Genomic DNA, 22,014 nt, shown 5'->3' on the forward strand with positions numbered 1-22,014 from the left:
CTCCTCTTTTTCTTAAACTTGACATTTTGACACTGAATTGAAATAGGTAGTTGTAAATTCTGCAGGAACCATACACAAAATTTCTTTTGAGCAACAGCACTCTCCCTGTGATATATATTTTCTACAGATGATTTACAGGTTACAGACATGCTGTGACCTTTCTCTCCCAATTGCAAACAGATTAAGGAGAGCTGATTAACCGAGACTAAAAACACTGTGTCGTTTTTTCTTATGGGGGGTCTTTGACAAAGCCCTCCTTTCTGAGTCCTCCCACTTCATTCGCTTGCAAATCATTGTGTCCAAAGAGGTCTTCAGTCCCCCAAGCCCAAACCTGGCGCCCTGCAGCGCCATCAGCGGCAGTATCTTCCTATTTGAGGGACGTTTCTTATTAATCAGAAACGCTGAATGGAAACCAATCAGATAGAGAGTTCCTTTGGCTTCAGCTTCCTGCCTGTCTGAGTTAAAAGTGATGCTCGAAGAGAAAGCCACACTGAGATGCATGAAGATTCAGCTGTGAAGATACTATAAAAAGAGAAGAGAAGGACCGAGACAGAAGCAACAACGGAATTGTTAGTGCGGAGTAGGGCTAAACTCAGTTCCATTGTTAAGCAAGGTAAGTGTTATTTACTTTGCTTGACAATGTAAGCTATTCAGTTTTTGCTTTCTTATAACGAAGTAGTACAAATATTGCTTTTCTCCTGGTTGCTATATTTTGCTCTCTCTCTCTCTCCTCTCTCTCAACACTTGGAAGCACATAAGAATACATTTTAGTAGTATTTGAATAAAATGTTTACATGCTCAGTGACAAAACTTGCAACATTTGCTTCTTATTTTACTTTTACAAAGCTGATACCTACTCAAGCTCTTTTTATAGTCCCCATATTTGCATATGGAATATTGTTGTAAAAATAAAACTAAACTTAAAATTGTATCAGTTGATCGTGGTGGCTTTCAATTACTCACATATTTATGTGTTCATGTATATGATTATTATATTAATTTGAAATGGACTCCTGGTCTTCTCATAACTTTTGTTTAAATCATTTGAGTCAAAACTGTCAAAAATAAGGGCATCTTTATTCATAATTGAATAAGAAATGCTTTCTTTATTTTCAATATTATCAATGAAACAATGTATGAATAGTAAAAATGCCACAGATGCATATTGGATGTCAGGATTAAGGTGATCACTCTACCTGGTAAAAGAGGTTTCTTCACATATTTGTGACTCTCACTGAGGTCAACACTTTGAATGTATATATCTGTTAGCTATAATTGTTTTCCATTATTGTAGGCAAATATATCTTAATGTCATGACGACTAGATGAAAGCCACAAGAAAGGGAGAGTGTTTCTAAGGCAAAATTGGCATTGAAAAAAATTGAAGTGATGTGGGAAATACATTGATTTGGTGGATAATTGTTTTATTGTGTTTTCCATCGCATGCTCAAGATGACCATTCACACCACATAAATTTGTGCAGGTATGCTTGTCTCAATAAAGGCTTGGATTTTAGCTATAAAGTCATCAAAATTCTTTAGTATTGACAGTTAGAGATTGTTACCAGGGTGAAAGTTTCATAATCTGTTTTAAATAACAAAGGTGTCATAAAAAGAAAGTTATTAACTGTAGTAGATAAGTTTACATTTATTTGTATCATCAACTTTTGATGAAGATACAATGGACTACAGATCTGAGGAGAAATTGGTGGTCTTCTCCGGAGATGTGTTGTCATTTTATATTTTGTATTATAGATATATGAGATTCCTAATAGTGATTTTTTCACAAGGTTTCTAAATCTTTGTAGCATGAAGAATGAATGATTTTGTGACATCAAAAAAAGTGGTAACTTTTGCAAGACAGAAGGGAATATTTCTTCATCTCTCTTTGCTTTACCTATGAATTTAGAAGAATTGCCCATCTTCAGGCACAGTCGTTAAGAATGACTTTGATTATTCAAGATTCTCAATTTTGTAAAAAACCTTCTCCTACATTCTGCAGAAGATGAATCCTATTTTTCACATTCAAACACTACATCATTGCTTAGGCAATGCTATGTCAATTGTGAAACACATTTTTGCAACTATAAAACTGGCTGGTCCAGGTTTGAAACATAGATCTTTTGAAAGATAAGGAAAATGAAATAACATGCTATTACAGCACATAGCACCAAAGAACTTGAACATAACATAAATAGCATGTGTTTGTAGTCTTGTCACCAAATATGTTATGGGTTTGACTGAAGTTTTTCCAAATGAGGAGTAGACAAATAATTATATGCACTTAATAGATATATGTTTACATGTTGAAATACCTTCATCTCTATACGTGTTTTGAAAAATGAAAAAGAAAGTAAGATAAGTACATACTAGGAGCAAATCCAATTCTGGAAATAAATAGAAAAAATGCTTTAGAGAAAGCAGAGAGTAGTATGAATTTAAGAGTAATTCACTGAAGTTAGACAGATTTGGTAGTACTAATAAAAACAATAGTCCTGTCAGATAATAATTTTTCTAGGATAAAAAATACTATTTTTCTTTTATTACAGTATTTGAAAGTTTAAAAATCTTTGAAATGGTTTGCATAATCATGCTACTGTTATTGCATTCATTGCATAAAGGAAATAAAAATGTCTCATACCATTGCCTGTGTGTCAGAAAAGTACTATATCAAAGTTGATCTTGAAATTATTCTTTTAAATGTTGTGTTGCTCAGCTTGATAAATCGTGTGTTGAATCAGAAGCTCATCTGAACGTCATCCTGCATGGAGGGATTTGTTCTGGTGTTTTCCTATAACCCCTATACATGCCAAGCTTAGCCAATGCTGCGTGCCTTCCATGGTACATTCACCAAGTAAGATTTTTAAAGCAAAGTTAATTAATTTTTTTTTATTCTACTGGCTTAGCTCTATTTAGGCATCAATAGTGATATGAGGCAGATGCTCCTTCCCCACAATATTTCTACAGTATATGGATGTAGTTAATAAGAATGCTGTAGAGAGTGCTTACGAATTATATAATATAAAATATGCAATTAGTGTGGCAGCATATAATATGCAAGAAAGTATAGATTAAGGTGAAAGTTAATTTTTTAAAATGTGTGAATGTGTCATGAATAAACATTGGCTGTAACTTGTTCTCTATGAAAGTAAACAGTCTAGATAGATAATTATTTAATATTAATGTAGATACTTCAATATAACTTATTAATTTGCTATATTCTTTAAGACTAATTTTGCTCACTCAAAGACACATTTAAATATGATGTACAAATAATCTCACATTAGAAAAAAAGGATGTCTTAAAAAATGTCCAGTGTAATACTTTTGACTTCACATACACACACACACACACACACACACACACACACACACACACACACACACAAGTCAATAGCAATATTAACATAGAGTAATTTTGATTCATGGTGAGATTTTTTTGTAATAAAAATTCTATTTAGTTTCTTGGGTATTTTACCTTATAAATCATCTGCTTAAAGTTAAATTTTCTTAAAGAAGAAGAAAGCATGCTAAATAGAATCAAAAGGACATTGATTTAAAATGAGTCTTGTTTGTTTTTACCTGATGCTAAATTTATAAATGTGGTCATTTCTCTTATAGAACATAAAACATGTTTCCTAAGATAAAGCAATTTCTTTCTCTGTATCTTGCATACTTGTTTTCAGAAACAAGTTGTCTTTTCAAAGATATCCCAAATAACTCTCAATAACCATAACATTATCTTATTTAGGTGTTTATATAAAATTTTGGAACTTTAGAAAAGGGGTTTTAACTCTCTCTATCTCTAATTTTACACATGTGAAAGCAGAGGCTTAGAAAGAGATCAGGTTACATATCCAAGACTGTCAAGTTTTACATATATATACACACACACACACGTGTATATATGTATATATATGCAATATTACGTGGAACCTTAAGGTATTAAGTCATGAAACTCAAATTAGAAATATAGAAAAATACATAAAGAGATGATAGGCAGATAGATAGATAATAGATAAATACATAGATGATAGATAGATAGATAGATAGATAGATAGATAGATAGATAGATAGATAGAGATGTATAGACTATTGAAAACAATGAATTCTGGATTGTTATAAACAATCTGAAAAGGTTTTTTTTTTTTTTTCTCTTGTGAGTCGTTTCAATTTCTCTGCCTGGAAGCACCATTATCCTCATTATTAAAATATGGTAAGGAGTATACAGTGAGGAAAATGTCTTTATAGCACTCTTATACATTTCCATAACAGCCCTACCATGTTAATGCACTTATCCCTAAATTTAGCACTAGAAAGACATGGTCTTCTAGTCACATTACAAATGCAAAGTGCCTGAACAAAAGCAGGGTCTCTGGAGCCTGACCAAGAGACTTCATATTAGCACTTCCAAGAACACCTCTCCAAACATAAAAGTCATTATAATGGATCTCATTGGCTGTGAGAGGAAAGTGGAAACATCGTGGGGTGCTGTGGTCACAGATGCTCTGTGTGTTTGTGAGTGTGTGTGTTTGTGTGTGTGTGAGAGAGATGTATTATTTATTTATATTTCAGGAAGAAAAGTAAAGACAAAAAGAAAAGAGCTGAATATTTTCTTAAAATGACATTCAAGGTTTTTCTGAGTATTTTCTTCTATCTTATTAATTTAGCAAATTATAAACCAGTTGCAGGAGAAACAAGCATTTTTGTATATCTTCCATTTCTCTTGATGAGCAAGGTAATTTTTGACCTCTCTAATTGATCGATGAAACACCAGAGCATATGATGGTTTCATAAATATGGATTAAAAAGCCAACCCCTCATATCAGATTTTGAAATTGGCTCTACAATTCCGAAGTGTGTGGATGACTTCATTTTAATTTCTCCTCCAAACACTAATTCAATTTACAGTGGAAATATAGTAACTAATAGTTATTATTTAAATTTGAATATGAAAGATTTAATATGTTCATTAATGTATTGGATGTTGGTAGAAATATATATCTAACAGAATTTATATTAGAATATGCTGCCCTTGACATACTTTATATATTATTAACACAGTTTCCAAAGCATAATAGACTTTTTCCTCATATTTTATAAAAGAATATCTTTGGAAAGTCATATGAAAAAAGAAACGATATACACAGCAAGCTGTATAATGGGGGAGACAACAAATAATGCATATAACAAAGTGTAATCCAGGCAAAAGAGCAACAGTAATTCACTTCCTAGGTCAAAAGACATGATATGAAATACACTAGTTTTATAAAACTGGGAAATGAGTCTTAAAAGTTGTCTAAGGGAGTTTTCCCCGGACAATCAGCCAACTCTAAAATGTACTTGTTTTTTCCTACCAAAGCAGGTTATTGTAGTATTATTACATAATTTCTAGAAATGTTTTAAAATATTCACATCTATATGTTATAAATGCTTCACAATATAAAGAACATATAAGAAAAATGTTTTCTTTTTAATTTTAATGGTAATTAAGCTGCAGAAGAAATGTAACAGTTTCCTGTTAAAGAAAACTTAACAGTTCAAGAAAACTTAACAGAAAGTTAACAGAAAACTTAGTTGAAATTACAGACTAACATCTATGTATCTATCTATGTATCTATCTATGTATCTATCTATCTATCTATCTATCTATCTATCTATCTATCTATCTATCATCTATCTATCATCTATATATGTATGTATCTATCATCTATGTATGTATCTATCATCTATGTATCTATCATCTATGTTTCTATCTATCATCTATGTATCTATCTATCATCTATGTATCTATCATCTATGTATGTATCTATTATCTATCTATCATCTATGTATCTATTATCTATCACCTATGTATCAATCTATGTATCTATCATCTATGTATCTATCTGTCATCTATGTATCTATGTATCTATGTATCTATCTATCTATCTATCATCTATGTATCTTCTATTTATATCTTTAAAACTTTATCTCTATATCTGCATATATGTGTTTCTTCATTCATATTTCTGTATGTCTGTATCTATAGCCATGTCTGTGTGTTTGTGTGTGTATGCATCCAGAATACATATGGAAAACAGAAAGAAAGTACAATCAATTAATTCAAAAATTGTGAACATTCAATGTTCACATAAATTAATTATCATATTTAATTATTACAATGGTGTAATAGGAGGAACTAAAGTAACTCCTTAATTAGTCAGTATTATATTATATTATAAACGAGTGATAAAATACCATTTGAACATTTTTTATTTTTGGGAAACCTTAAACTTAATTATAGTCCATCTAAAATGGTTGACTTGGATAATTTTTTGAATAGGAAAAATTAGAATTTTATTTTTTAGACTGTATCTAGAAATAATTATTCTTTATTGAATGTTCACAATTCTTGACAACCTCACAAAATTTATTATCATTTTACCCACATTTACAGTGGATGAGAAATATATAACATAGAAGTTAATGCTATATCAAACTATGTTTATATAAAAAGTAGATAATTATCAGGAAATAAAATTTTTATAATTTTACGTTGGTCATGTATAATACAAAGCAAACACATTATATGGTGAAATTTTTAAATACTTATTTGGCTATTTTCCCTGAGAGTCAATAGCTCTTAAATATTTGTTGTATTACTTGGTAAATCAACAATGTGCTTGATTGTATATTTACTTTATATTAAAAATGATACTAAGTTTAAATAGTGTTGCTTTTTCTTATATGTGATATACAGTAATTCATAAAACAAAGAGAAATATTTTATTACTACGACTTCTTCTAGATTAATATCACAACTTATTAATGTTACAACTTAATAAAGTATTTACACATGTATTAAGCAGGGAGTGGAATAGGTCCAACAGTTGGAAGAAAGAAAATAGTTTTCTGCCTCCCCTAAGTTTTGCCAGTTTATCTAGATGATGTGATATATTAAATATGATTTGAATTCAGCTTTGTTCACATACTAGCATTAAATAAAATTCAGATTTGTATTTCTGACAATACATAATTTTCCAAAAATTAAATCATTAATGTATTATAATAATATGTACACTTGTTTATTCAAATGATATTTACCTTTTTTGTTTAGTTTAGAATTCAGATTCCTAATACAATCACTGACAATAAAGAATATTATTATACTTGCAATAAAAATATTTATCTTTATAATTATAGTTAATTTTAGTTTAAAATATGAAGTTCTATTAAAATACAAATTGTGAATATCAATAATAAAGTGCTTTTTAAAAATATTATAGGGTTATTTCAGCATAGTAAGAAGGAGAGTTTTTATCAATAGTCTGTTCATATTTATATATATCTTTCTATATATAGACAGTTAGATACATAAATATGTGTGATGTGTCTCACCCTCACAACTTTGGACCTATGACCTTTGTTAAACTTGGTTTTTCAATAGCTAAATATGTCAGATTATTTTACTTAAATAGGAAAGTAAGTTTCAACTTTGGAAATCATATGTGATTTTAGAAAATTAAGAAGAGAATTGTTCTGATAAAATTTCTTGAAATAAGTATGTGTCAGCAAGCTACTGGGAGTTCATAAGCATTTATACCCAAAGATTAATGTTGAAACCTCCAGAGACCAAATGACAGAATGAAGACAAGAGAGGGGTGGGAGTCCACAGCAGATTCAGTAGCACAGTCACATAACAGTTTACATTGAAACATGTTGCCACTGTAGACCTTTTGCTCCTCCCAGACCTATTAGGCATGCAAGTTTGCTAGTTGACATATAAAGCATTGGCTTTGAAATCACTGCAACCCTTTATTAAACATGGGCAAGAAAATTCTTCTATATACCTAAAACTAAACTAGGTCTGTTGAAGTCTTACACCAAATAAATTTTTTTAACACACATTCAGGAAATAATACAATGTCATTGTAGGATAAATATACGACTTATGTATGTCTTATATTTATATTGCAAAGATCATAAATTGTAGTCTTCCTAAATTACAAGAAAATGTGAGTAAAAGGCCTATATAGAAAGAATGTGAGTACATTCTAACCAGATTGCAAATTCTACTTAGGTTATCTGTTTGAAGGAATGTATCCTGACCACTTAAAAGTATTATTTTGTTCTATAAAATATGAATTTGAAAGAATATCTTGAAAAATAAGTAACTATTTTATCATTTTAGAATTCTATGTATATTCATACAACATAGTGGCTTTCTATGAAGAAGAGATGTTTTATAAACCTTCAGTGATATGAATTTTTTATTAAAATAGCAGTTGTAATCATATATCCAATTCTATTTATGTGATGTTTTACTTACATTTCTTTCTCAGATTTTGGCTTATGTTAAGCGCTTTGTATGAAAGTGATCTTTAATTACCTTCATTGTGAGAAAAATTTAAACATATTAAATAATCAACTTGAAAAAAGTAGATTTGTAACCAATGTTAGCATACAGAAAAGAAAGTATATAAGTTAAGACTACAGAAGATATTTTTAGTAGTTAGCATGTGATTTAAAATGTTCTAGATAACATATATACTAAAAAAATCAAATAATATACCAAGTATATAATTATATATAGATGTAAAAAATTACTGTTACCATATTTAATATGCTAGATTCATGTGCTGAGTGTTATATGTATTTGCTCCTTTAAATATAATTATAATCTTTGAGGAAAGATATCCACACTCATCTCCTTCTGTATTTTTTTTTGTTATGCTTTAATTCTAAATCATTTGATGGCTAAAGTAAAGTTGACTTAGGTTGTATGTCGTCTACTGCTTTCTAACAGATTCAGCATAAATCTATACTGATACTTAGAAAGCAGATAGGTTTTCTTCTTACAATAAGCTGCGATGACTTATTTATATTTTTGCTTTTGATCACCTGTGCTTCTTAATTCAGTACAGCTTTTTTTAATCCCTGCTTCTCTGCTACTTCTGTTTCCATCCCTCCTGCTTTTCTACTTTCCCTGGTTCATTATTCCCTACCCCGACTCCTCCTCTACTTCAAAGACAGAATAAATTTAACTAAAAGTGCTTCTCCTTTTTAACTGGGCATTCATTTTGGGAGATTACTCAGTTAATTGCTACAAAAAGTGGCTTTTCCAACACAAGAAACTCCTTAGGTGTGGAAACTAATAAAAATGGGTCAGCGTATTTTATGGTTAGCTTTAGAAGCTCTTCTCCTCTCCTCCGTCTCTCTCTACTACGGGAAATGAACCTTAGAGACAGTTGAGTATTACCAAGGTCACAATTCACAGAGAAGAGATAAGTAGAATGAGAAGTACTTTTACTAACAAGAGGACCTGTCCACACGTCCAACAACGCAGCCCTGCAGGTATACAGGTATATGAGGATTTTGGAGAACTGTTAAGAAAAACTGAGGCTTGAAAAGCAAAGGATATCCTTGCATACTTATTACTACCTTTAACGGAGGTAGGTGGAGTGGAGAGACAAATTGACAAAATGTTTTTATACTGGCTGCTTGGCCTCGGGAGCCCCATAATGGATGTATCTAACTTTCACATTAAGAAGCTGATCTTGTGTCTCATTTCCATTTCATAGCAATGTCAGTCCATCTTATAATTTGCAGGTGTAGGAAGCAATGCTTCTCCTAACACCACCACTGTAGTGTGATCTCCCAAATGTGTGTAGGTTCATGGATAAGTCTATTTGGGATCCCGTATGAGCCGTTCACTTTCCTATCATTTAGACTCGCAATCAGGAAAAATATCCTTAGATTTTTTTGTAATAATGTATTCATCCATCTGTTAGCTAATTATTTCATCTTCTTACATTTAAAATTTCTCCTTATTGAACATTACCACATCTTAGGCACTGTGCTGTGGTGAGGCTGCACCTGCTGCACTGGGAAAACCACCTTCGCTTGGAGACCACTGTTTCAGACAACTTCAGATAGAGATTCCTTTCTTGTCATTGTGATATCTACTTGTAACTTTCTCTCTACCTCTCTCTGACTTTGTTTTGCCTAGATAGCTTGGAACTGATCTTTATTCCACTTCTATTTAATAACATTAAATTCATTCCAAGAAAATTTTGCTTAGCATACTATATTTTCTCTTTGGTACAAACATCCAATATTGCTCCAATTCTATGAGACATATTTTATAGATTATACCCTACTGGTAACTAACCCTGTGTGAAGTGAATTCTCTTTGATATTGCCTCTAAAATTGAAACCAATAATCTTAATATGAAATAACCCAGTAATTACACTATAACGTTTCACATTAGTTTAAGGTCATGTTTTCATTACTCCTCAATGCTTCCAGAAGTTTCACATAAAAAAAAAATTCCATAATTTGTAATTATCTCTTTTAAAATAAGACGTTGTCAAATGGAGTGAGATATAATCTTTACTATATCTTAAATTGGCCTTTCCTATTTAGTCCTCGGACCATTCTTTGGAAAATTAATACCTTTTGTGCCATATTATTTAAACAATCTTTTAGTTGTTCCCCTGGCCAACAATTCCTTTAACTACTGATACATTCTACAAAATATAATTTTGTAAAGTAGGAATGTCTTCAAGTAATCTTCTCTTTCCTAATCCCTACAAACACTCTATCACATCCAGAAATGTAAGTCAGTACTCTACAGACTTGAATCTAAGTTTTTGGTTTTTGGCAATTGGGTTTTTTCCTGTATTTTAATTTTTTCTGCTATATTCTGAGTCTTAAAATATGGTTTTTCATTTATATCTATAAACCAGTACCTAAAAATATACTTGAAGCAGAATTTTGTCAGGAAACACTTTAGGAATTGAATTATCTCCAAGTGTACTTTCAAAAATCACTCTAGTGAAAATCACTCTCGTCAAAACAGATACCACACTTTATGGAAAAGACTTGTCCTTGCCTGACTCCATGCCCTTTTTCATATGATTCCCGGTTATTCAAATGCCATTCTCAACTACCTGTCCATTACAACAGTACCTATCTATCAAGCCCTATGTAGTATATAGTAAATTCAGAAAGCAGGGTCTAAGATATTTACTTCTACAAAGAATTTATTTATTTATTTATTTTGAGACAAGGTCTCACTCTGTCAACCAGACTGGAGTACAGTGGCAGGATCTCAGGTCACTGCAATTTCTGCCTTCCGGGTTCAAGTGATTATTGTACTTCAACCTCCCGAGTAGCTGGGACTACAGGTATGCGCTTCCTTGCCCAGCTAATTTTTGTATTTTTTGGTAGAGATGGATTTCACGATGTTTGCCAGGCTGGTCTCGAACTCCTGCACACAAGTGATCTGCCCACTTCAGCTTCCCAAAATGCTGGGATTACAGGCGCGAGCCACTGCGCCCGGTCTAGAAATTCTTGACCACAAAAATCTGACGGCTATTGCCCTATAATGTCAAAATGAACATTTTAAATAGTCAAAACTATTCTGAAATCTGTCTAAAAATACTGTATTTATGTTTTAATTTGAGTTTACTGGAAGAAAGGCTACAGCTTTCATGTTATCCATGGAGAGTTTCTATATCCCCCCCAAAATGTATGGACTGCTTAACAGTTCATGAATTAAAACATTTATGATCAACAACACCATTTTATCAGAATAAAAACAAAAGTGCACTAGGCTGATGATGCCAGCCCCATGCACGTGGAGACCCGCGATCTCCTCCCAGCTCCCACATTTACTTACTCCGTTTTGCTAGTAGGTTATCTTTACTTCTGGGTGCAAATTGTCTCATGTGTAAAATGTAGTAAACAAGAAGTTTAGCAGGCAGTATTTTATGATAGTCAGGGTAAGGGCAGGTAGAGTCCTGGAGCCAGACATCCTACCTACAAAAACCAGTTTTACTCTATACCTCATGTGCGAGTTTGAGAAAGTCTTTTAATGCCTTGGCGCTCCAGAAGCTTTCTGGGCGAAAGTAAGATATTAGCAGTAACTGCATTATAGGGTTTTATGAGGAGACACAATTGATGGCTTCTTTAATGGCTACCATTATTCTTAAGAAGGTTATGGTTCAGGTTCTTATATCCGGGTAAAGGGTATTGGTTCCCTCCATATGCAAAAGTAGGAGAGAAGCCTAGATTAATTTAATGATTAATTTCATTGTTCTTGAAATTAGATAAGCTAAGTCTGAATGTAAATATTCACATCATAAGGTTCCTTAAGTTGACATAGCACACAATAGAAATGCTTTATATTTTGAACAATTTTGTGTTGCATGTTGTATTACTTGAAATTAATATAGAATACTTAATATCATAGATATTTTATCGCTTGAAGTTAAAATGAGTATATTACTCATGGATCTTGGAGATATGAATGAATGATGAAAATCTTTTAAATCAATAATAATAAAATTTCATAAGCTCTCATATCATAATCTATTTTAATGCCAAGTATTTGACTTTGTTTTTTTTAATCTTTTTATGACTTCCCCTTTTTAGTCTTTGAATTACATTAACAACCATAAAGTAAATGCCATTTGTGACCTTAAAATTAATATAACTTATAAAAGATGATTCATTTATATAAGGATTTTATTGTGGTTTGAAAAATATGATTCTAACAAAAATGGTAATAATGATTGCATACTTGTAAGTAACATTCACCAAAATTAATTTGAACAGTATTTTTTGGTGAATGTTAATGATTTACTGGTTTCTCCAATGCATTGTCAACTGGCGTTAATGCTTATAAAATATACAAAATATTTAAATTTATATTACTTATTAATTTTTTTCTATAGTGAAGCATTAGCACCAAATGTTTATTCAAACATTACTATGCATCAAGCATTTTTCTGGATGCCAGTATTATAGCAGTGAGTATGATGCAAAGTTTTTAATCATAAGAAGGTATTTTCTAGAGCAGTGATACAAATAACAAAAAGAGGAATGAAAAATATGTTTAAATTCTGTGGAAACAGGTAGTATGATGGAGAGTGACTGGAGAGGTAAGCAGAGATTTATGAACGTGGCAAGAGAAGGTTTCTCGAAGAAGGTGACATTTGAATTGAATCCAAATGAGGAGAAGGAAATATTATGACACACACCATTTTGGGTAGAAAAAAATGACAGGTGACACAACCCTGGTGTGTTAATGAAATTTACCCATGCTAGAATAGAATTCTAATTCTAGTTAATTTAATTCATAAATCCCACATTGTTATATTTGCTTATCTCAGTAATTATAAACGTATAATAAGAATGTGAACTGGACACTTTCCACTTCTTGTTTCAGTGTTTTATTAATTAAAACCTACATTTTTCTATTTTTTCTTGCTTGATTAAATAAGATATTCCAATATGATGTAATGCTCATCTTTTTATGTATACAAAGTTAGAATTTCATTAAATATTGCTATTTAATAAATTTCAAGCAGAAATTTCAAACAACTATTATAGAGAATTAAAATTTTAACTGTGAGTGTCCAAAAACTTAGTTCTCCAGTGCCTCCTGGTTATAAGTGAAAGACTTACTGAAGCTGAGGCAGGAAGTGGGATCTTAGTGTAAGGATATATATCAGTATATGTCACTGTCTATTTCTGTATGTTTATTTATAATAATACAGGACACAATCTTACAACTCTCCAAAAAATATAATTATGTAACAGGATTGATGCTCCTCTAGTTTGAATGTTGAGGAAGGTTCTATTCTTCATGGAGGCACGAGGGAATAAAAACCTGTTGCTCTAGACTTCTCTCAAATGTTGCCAAAGGTCAAGTCCTTCTCTATCTGTGTGATGTTTTACCTTGAACATTTTCCATCCTTTTAGTACAGTTTCCAAAAGAAGGAAGCTAATTACATGATGGCAGTTCTTCTCTACTTCCCAGAAACTGTTGTCTTGCAGGTTCCACTGTTAGCACTTTGTCTATTGTGTCATGCCCACCTTTATTTCTTTGGTACTTTTATGGCTTCTCTTCCCTCTTTATTGATTTATTCTTTTGATGATCTTCAGTTTAGCTTTCTGAGCTAATTGTACTAAAGTAACCTGTGTTTCTTTGTATCAGGACTCAGGTCAGTACCCTGATTGGTCTCCAGTTATTTTCCCTACAATATCTGTATTAGGTTATGAGCCCAGTCATCTTTTCTTGAATCTCCTGATAAACAATGTATCCACTAAACATTGAACTTTAAGCTCTTAGCAGAATGCTTGGATAACTTTCCTTAAAAATACCTGCAAGCAAGTTACTCAAAATATATTGATAGGTCTATACCGTTTGTATGAATTAAACAGTTGTAATGACAATATTCTTTCCCCAAATAACACACAGATAATATGCTTCTCATTCTACACAATAGATTGCACATTTTGGCTGAAATGTTGTAAGAAATCAATAAAACTCAATTTGGATTTTTAAGATTATATCACAAAAAATTAATAGATATTTTCTATAAGGAAATGCAACACTGTATTTTGGGTAAATCATGTTTTGCTAAATTATTATTTTTTCTTCATTGCTTAACTATCATCCTAAATCATATGTTGCATTGTAAATGGTATGGTATTTATGACTTTTGATCCAATAACAACTTTATGCCTCCTACTTTCTTGAACCTCCATTCCCAGCTCAAACTGCTAGCCCTATGTTTTCAGCTAGAGTAGAAATCAACTCTAGCATACCTAAATATTAAACGCAATGGTTAAGAATTCAGGCTGTTAGTCAGAACATAAGTTTCATCTCTTGCTTCCAATGTCATAGCAATTAATTTATTTCGTTTCTCCAAATATCAGTTTTCTCATGCAAAAATGTAGATAATTAGAATTCTTGGAATTGTTGTTAATGACTGTGGTAATGCAAGTATCAAAGAGCTTATTGTTATTCCTGTTTATTATTATTATATTCACTCAAATATACACTCAAACTGTCAGTTTCTAATAGTGACTCAAGATAATTTCACTACTGTGTTTGAGAAGAGTAGTAACACTTTTCCTTACATGTTTTAGTTTTTCTTGCCTAGACTCTTAAGAAGGTGTAAAACAAAACGTAATTATACCTCAAAATAAATGATTGAAAAGGTGTTTTGTCCTGAATAGGATTTTACTTGATGTGATACTACATTTTTTCAAAAGAAATTTACACTGGCTTTTAAAAACACCATATAATTAATCATGAATGCAGAGTGGGAGTAACAATAAGAACATATTGAAAAAATTGAAAAATTGTTAAAAATTATATAAGCAGTCATACTTTCCAAGGACATGGAGAATAAAAAAACTCTCCCTTTTATGAGAGTATGAAAAAAGATTTGAAAATGTAAGAAAAATATGATTCTTAGAAAATATTTGTCCAGTTTTCATCATTAATAAAAAGAGAGTCAATTTAAAATGGTTTCTAATGAAATTAAATGCTATGTTTATTTTATTTATTTATTTATTTTTTTTTTTTGAGGCAGAGTCTGCCTTTGTCACCCAGGCTGGAGTGTCGTGGCATGACTGTGGCTCACCACAATCTCAGCCTCCTGGGTTCAAGCAGTTCTCTTGCCTCAGCCTCCCGAGTAGATGGGACTGCAGGTGCCCACCACCATGCCCAGCTAAGTTTTGTATTTTTAGTAGAGATGGGGTTTCACCATGTTGGCCAGACTGGTCTCGAACTCCTGACCTCAGTCTCCCAAAGTGCTGGGATTACAGGCATAAGCCACCATGCCTGACCTTTACATGCTATTTTTAAATAAAAATGTTAATCCTACAAGATTTTATTTCTATTGGATAAAAGATCTTTAAATTAAGAAAAGAATAATTCAATATGGTCACGGATTATTACAGCAAGAAGAAAGCAAATTTACATTTCAATTAACTGACTGATTTTACAAGTAAGAATACCAAGACCCAGATAAATTGTTTAAAAAGTGATCCTGCAACAAACAAACAAACAAAAAAGAGTAGAATCCAGGCCTACTGGAGTAGTTACATAGATAAGAATGCATTATCAATGAGAATCTGCATATTTTTATAAAATTATTTTTGTTTCATAATCCTTTACATGTAAAATATGGCATTGTATTTAGCGTGAGTAACAAACAGAGAAAAATGAGTACCATTGAATTCACTGCTGTGGTTGGGCCTGGCTTTTTACGAAATTCTTTCTAAAACAAAAGTATGATGAATCAACTGAGCCTCCCGAGTGAAGAAGAAAGAATTGATTTATGCAAAGTGTCTATTCTGGCTTTCAGTACTAAAGTAGAGTTAACTAAACTTTTCCCAAATTATATGTGGTGGAATTACACTCCACCATGCACATTACACCATTAGTATTGTAAAGAGGGCAACTGATGGGAGTCAAAAGATCAGAGAGAGGGGTCTTGTATTCATTTTCCACACTGGGGCTTAATGTCTTCATTTTTAAAATGATGGAAGGAGGCTAGAAGACATCTAAGGGCTCTTTCAGTTTCAAAGTCATTTACAACTTTGCTTGAAAATAGTTATATTAAACTTTCAACCACTTTTGTAATAAGCTTCCATCTTATAAGTAAAAAAAAAAAAAAAAAAAATGCAAATAACTGAACTACTTGAAAGTATCCAAAAGCCTAAATATCATGGCCTCAGACCTGACCTCCTTGAAGACCTTTTCTAACATGTGGAGTCCTCTGAGTTGGTGACCGGTTTAGCACCAGAACTGAGTCTGTTCCATTGACTTCCATATTGTGTAAATTTCCCCACATTGATATCAGTGTTTCTGTGTGTAAAAAGAATGTGATTTAGAATTTCATTATTGTCCCACATATTCAGAAATGTATTTGTTTACCCTGTCTACAGAACACTCTGCTTAAACTGTGCAGTCCAGACAGTCACATCTATCATTACCTGGTAACAAATTCAGTTATCAACCACCTCAAAGAAACGTATGTTTCAGTCATCAGTTATCGATTTTAAATTATTTGTGTGGTACAGATAATTCAATTAGTAATCAACTCATTGGATTGAACCCACTATATATGTTTCTGCGACTGTAACATTGTGCTATGTTTGCTACTATTTGCATATACAAATTATTTTTATATCAAGGAATTGTATGATATGGAGAAATTTGTCAATACAACTGTTCAATCCTTTGAAGAACACAAGGTATAGATGTCAGTCTGACAATTTTAAAGGTAAATGTTGGAATCATTCAAAGAATAAATAATTCTAATGTCCAATGAATCCTTTAAAAAACTCAATTCTTGAAAAACTAGATTTAAAAAACAATGTACAATTAGTTATTTCATTGAGAGATTACATATTGGCATGTTTCTGAAATTCTGTGCTTGCTGTTATTTCATTGGTTTATATATTTTAAAAAATTATCTGTAAGGCACTTCAGATACTAGACACATCAGAAATTACTATTCTTAACCATGTTTTATCTATAGTGATATGGGAGTAATAAGAAAAGCATGAAGGTGTAAGATAAGCACCCCCAATTCACAAAAGAGCAACACCCTCTCTTTCAATGTAATGTCTCGAGGAAACATAACAACACGCGAGTATCCGATAGTGAATTAAACATTTTGTTTTCACAGTCTGTTTACATGAAAATTAATTATTTATAGGTAAATTATTTCCTCTCCTTATGATTTCCTTCTGGAGTTAAAGATTTCTTTCTGATGTTGTGAAGAAGGAAATTAATCTATTCACTAATTAAATTAATCCTGTTGTAAAATACCATTTTACAATAAAGTTCTACAGATTCTCTTTTACTCTAGCAATGAACCTTTATTTATAATGGTATCTTGCCCGAGTCTATGGGGAACTTGAGGAGCAGCTGTGTTGGATAAACCACACATAATTAGCATACAGGATCTCTTTGTCAAAATCTTACACACTCCTGTTCTGTACTTTATAACTGCATCATATTTTATACTATTTTAAAAGATTATTCATGTGTATGGAAACAGCTTCAGTGTTATTAGTCTTACTTGTTTAAGTGTAGAGAAATAAATCATATGATGGAAGTTATATGAGGCTTATATGATTTTTCTCCTTCCTTTATAAGACTCAAAATTTAAGAAGAAATTTTAGTTAATATTTCTTCCTACTTTTATAATTTATTTTTATTATTTTCTGATTGTTGAAAAATAATTTTCTTCTGGGGGAATATACAATTGCAGATCATAAGTTAAGCACTGACTATTAATATGTCAACATTAATAAGTCAACATCAAACTCAGTTAAATGTACATATATACACAGTGTGCAATTCATGTGTAAAACTGCTCTAAACCTCACATTCATAAAACCAAACTGCTTAACACAATGCTTTAGCTCCCTCTTTTGGAAGGCCCAGATTATAATATGAAAATAGGAGAAGCTGCCCTAATATGCCCTCATTTCTACTGGCATTTTATAATATTTGAGTCAATGATTTTTATTCCATGATTAAACTCTATAAAATAATAATTTAAATCATTTTTCAAAAGAAAGTAAGCCAAATCTACACTTACAAATAGTTTTGCTAGTTGATTTCTCAGTCATAGAACACTTCCCAAAATTAAGGATATATTTTGATAAGAGTGTTTTAATACACATTATTCTAAATGAATTAACAGTCAATTCTATGAGTGTTTTAAAATACAATTTATCTAAATAAAATATCTGAGCTCTATTATCCCACCAACTATGTACTAGCTATCCTTCAAGCATTTAATAACCAAGAAGAACTTTAAAATGTATTGAACACTAGGCATATATATACACACACACACACACACACACATATATATATATATACACACATATATATATTCTTTTTGGGTGAATTCTTATCTTAAATGTTCTTAAAGTTTTTTCTCAGTTATTTTCATAATGGCATAGAAAATAATACATCAAGATTGAGATGTATAAAACAAAAGTGTGTACAACTTTCTTAAAAATATATATATAATTAATAATAATATGCACATAAACACTTAAGATAGACATATATCTTATAATAGTATCACTTAAAATAATTCAAACTAACACTAAAATAATTCAAGCTACTAAAAAGCAAATTATCATCACATTTGTTTTTTTTTTGTTTATTATTCTGCAGTAATTAAGTATAATATTAAAATATTTAATATTTAATAGCAGTCAATGCTAACTATGTAAATATAAAATTCATGGAATTGTTGGTTTCCAGAAAAAAAGAAGTTAAGTTATTATTTTAAGTATCTAAAAGTATAAATGCAGAGGTATATTTTCATTTTTATTTTTAAGCTATTTAAATGTATTTGTTTAACCCTTTGGAAACAAATAACTTTTTTAAATAATTATTTTTAAAAATTAAATATTAATTGACATGGCATTATTTGTACTCAAAATAACATAGTAGACAATTCAGATAATTAAGTTTACATATTTAAATACTATAAATCTATATTATGAAATATTAATGCCATCACAAATTATAGAAAATAAATTGTGATGAATATGTTATCACAGAGAAGTCAGAAGAAAGAATATAAGTTAATATCATCTATTCCAGGGATGTCTGCTTTCTAAACCCAACCTTCCGACACGCTGACTTCTTGTAATGTATTTCATTTCACAGATACTTTAAATTGCAATCATTGTTTGGAGAATTCAATAATATGAAAATACTTCAAAGTCCATATGTGGTAGATGAATATTAAGAATTTCACATGTAGAGAAATGACCCTGTCTTAAATTTTCTACTATATTTAAAACTTATTTTATTTCAAAGGATATATAAAATTATTGTTTCCAACGAGTGAATTTAAAACTCTCCCTCATTTGTGTTGGTTTATTTATTATTTACGTATTTCATAAGTGAATGGCCAATGCTTTCCCAGCTACATGGGAGCTGAGTACTATCTTTGTACTACATTTTCTGCTCTGTGTGGGTTAAGAAATATGCAAAAGTTTTACCATGAGCTTGGTTTCAGCATATGTAAATGCTACATATAACAATTACATTACCTCAACCTGCTCACAAAATGACACCAAGATCATAAAAAATAACGCTAGATAATTTACTAATATTTTCTAATGACAGTAACAGAATAGAGTGAAATAATTACAAAGTAGACTGGGATTAATTATAGGTTATAAAATGTGTTAAATAATGTTATTTTTCAAATATTACATACAAATTACTAAGATGAAGTTAGCATTTTAGACAAAAACAAAAAAACAAATTTTAGAAAACATTCAAAAATGTCATTATTTGGAGATAGTCTACCTAAACTATGACATCAAGTTTATTAATATCTGCATCTTCCTTGCTGTACTCTCATCTGTAATAGAAGATGTACATCTAGGTTTTCCATTCTTCCATAGCTTTCCTTTCTCGTCATACCCAAATATTTCATTCTAGTTCATCATTCTATGAAATTGAGTCTACTTCACCAATTATTTCAATTCTGAATTTCACCTGTTACTACTTTTTTGGGATTCCTCCCACAATTTCTGGGCGGATTTCAGTGCTTAGCCTAAATTAGGTTCTTCTTGTTTATCCCAGCAGTACTATTAATAGGACATAATAATATAGTAATAATCATAAAAACAAACTTTACAATGGGACAAAGGAATGAAGATGATGTAGGGAACACAAAGCCTGAGGAAATAAAGACTAAAATCCAATAAATCACTGCTAACTCAAAATTCTGTTGTCCTGGTAGTGCCCCAGTCCAGACTGGACTCTGGACATCTAGGAGTCCCTTGCTCTCTGCTTGCTGTTGTGTAGCTGGTTTACATCTTCCTAACCAAGAGGTACTACCCTGACACAAATTTTAATTTGAGACTCCAAAATCCTCAATCCTTCTCAGATTGTAAGACAAGATTTTCAAAAATAATATAATTTATTCTGATAATATTATCCCAGAGGTACCAACATTAAAAAATACACTATTAAAGAGAATGCTTAATATCTCAGTATGACACATAAGCGTTTGGATGTCTCTATTAAAAAGCGTAGGACCGTCACTTAAAATATATCTACTTGATTACATGATTTAGAGGGCTCCCTGGGAACAGAAAGAGATTTCCATAAAGACAAGTTGAACTTACTAATAGTGGAATCTTAGAAATAAATGTTGTACATTTTGTTAATAATATTTTGTCTTTAATTACAACTACATAAAGGTCAGAAATATTTGATATTATTTCTCTCTGAATTATATATATATATATAATTTTACATGTATGTGTATATGTATTTAAATAAAGATGATGTATACCTGAGGAAAATTCTATATACAATATGTGAAAACAAATTTTAAAAATTCTCTTCCCGTCTATAAATAGAAGCTTAAATCAGTTTAAATGGCTTTTCAATTTTGGGGTTGCCAAAATTTATGAAATAGCCCATTTGTAATATAGAAGTCAATCCAAATGATCTTCTGAAAAAGCAAATAGATCTTAACCTGTTTTTTTTTTTGTAAAAGTAAATGAAAATTATGATTTGTGTCTCTCAACCTTATTAGAACCGATGCTTGTTTTTACTGTTCTGAACAGAAACAAAATCAAAGTTAATATTACCATCATATATAAAGCATTTCACAAAAGTTGTCAACGCAATTTTCAAAGCATAATATAAATGAGAAAATAAAGAAACAATGCATACTAAAATACATACTACATCACCAGTACAATATAATGTACATTAAAGAACCTGATGTAAATGATGAGTTGACGGGTGCTGACGAGTTGATGGATACAGCACCCCAACATGTCACAAGTATACATATGTAACAAACCTGCACGTTGTGCACATGTACCTTAGAAATTAAAGTATAATTTAAAAAAATAATAAAATTTAAAAAAAGACTAAAAAAAATAAATAAAAGAATCTATATGTGAATTAGACAGGTAGAAATGGAGATAGATCAAGGAATGCTGGATTCCTGCCAGCTTCTACCTCCTGAGTGCCTTTGCCTTCAGCAATGCGGCTTTCTAAATGTTTTTTAATGACAAGTTTCTAAACAAAATATACTTTGGTCTTCCCTTGATTTATGAGGTAGTTGGAAAATTCAGCATACTTTATGCAAAACTTGATGACAAAATAGATATAACTGAGTGTTAAAACATTGAATAAATAAAAACTAAAACTAAAA

General features: G+C 31.0%; 1 protein-coding gene across 2 annotated transcripts in view; it reads left to right on the forward strand.

Annotated features, from left to right (window-relative positions):
- Positions 1 to 264: 264 nt before the first annotated feature.
- LOC105472991 (cadherin 9) overlaps positions 265 to 22,014 on the forward strand; it is a 166,301-nt gene continuing 144,551 nt past the window's right edge. Inside the window, exon 1 of one of the 2 annotated variants that reach the window (XM_071099072.1) lies at positions 265 to 613. The gene's annotated coding sequence lies outside the window, so the exon portion shown is untranslated. The remainder of the gene's footprint in view (positions 614 to 22,014) is intronic. The other variant, XM_071099071.1, reaches the window with a different exon arrangement.

This window comes from Macaca nemestrina, chromosome 6 (assembly GCF_043159975.1).
Source record: "Macaca nemestrina isolate mMacNem1 chromosome 6, mMacNem.hap1, whole genome shotgun sequence".
NCBI lineage: Eukaryota > Metazoa > Chordata > Mammalia > Primates > Cercopithecidae > Macaca > Macaca nemestrina.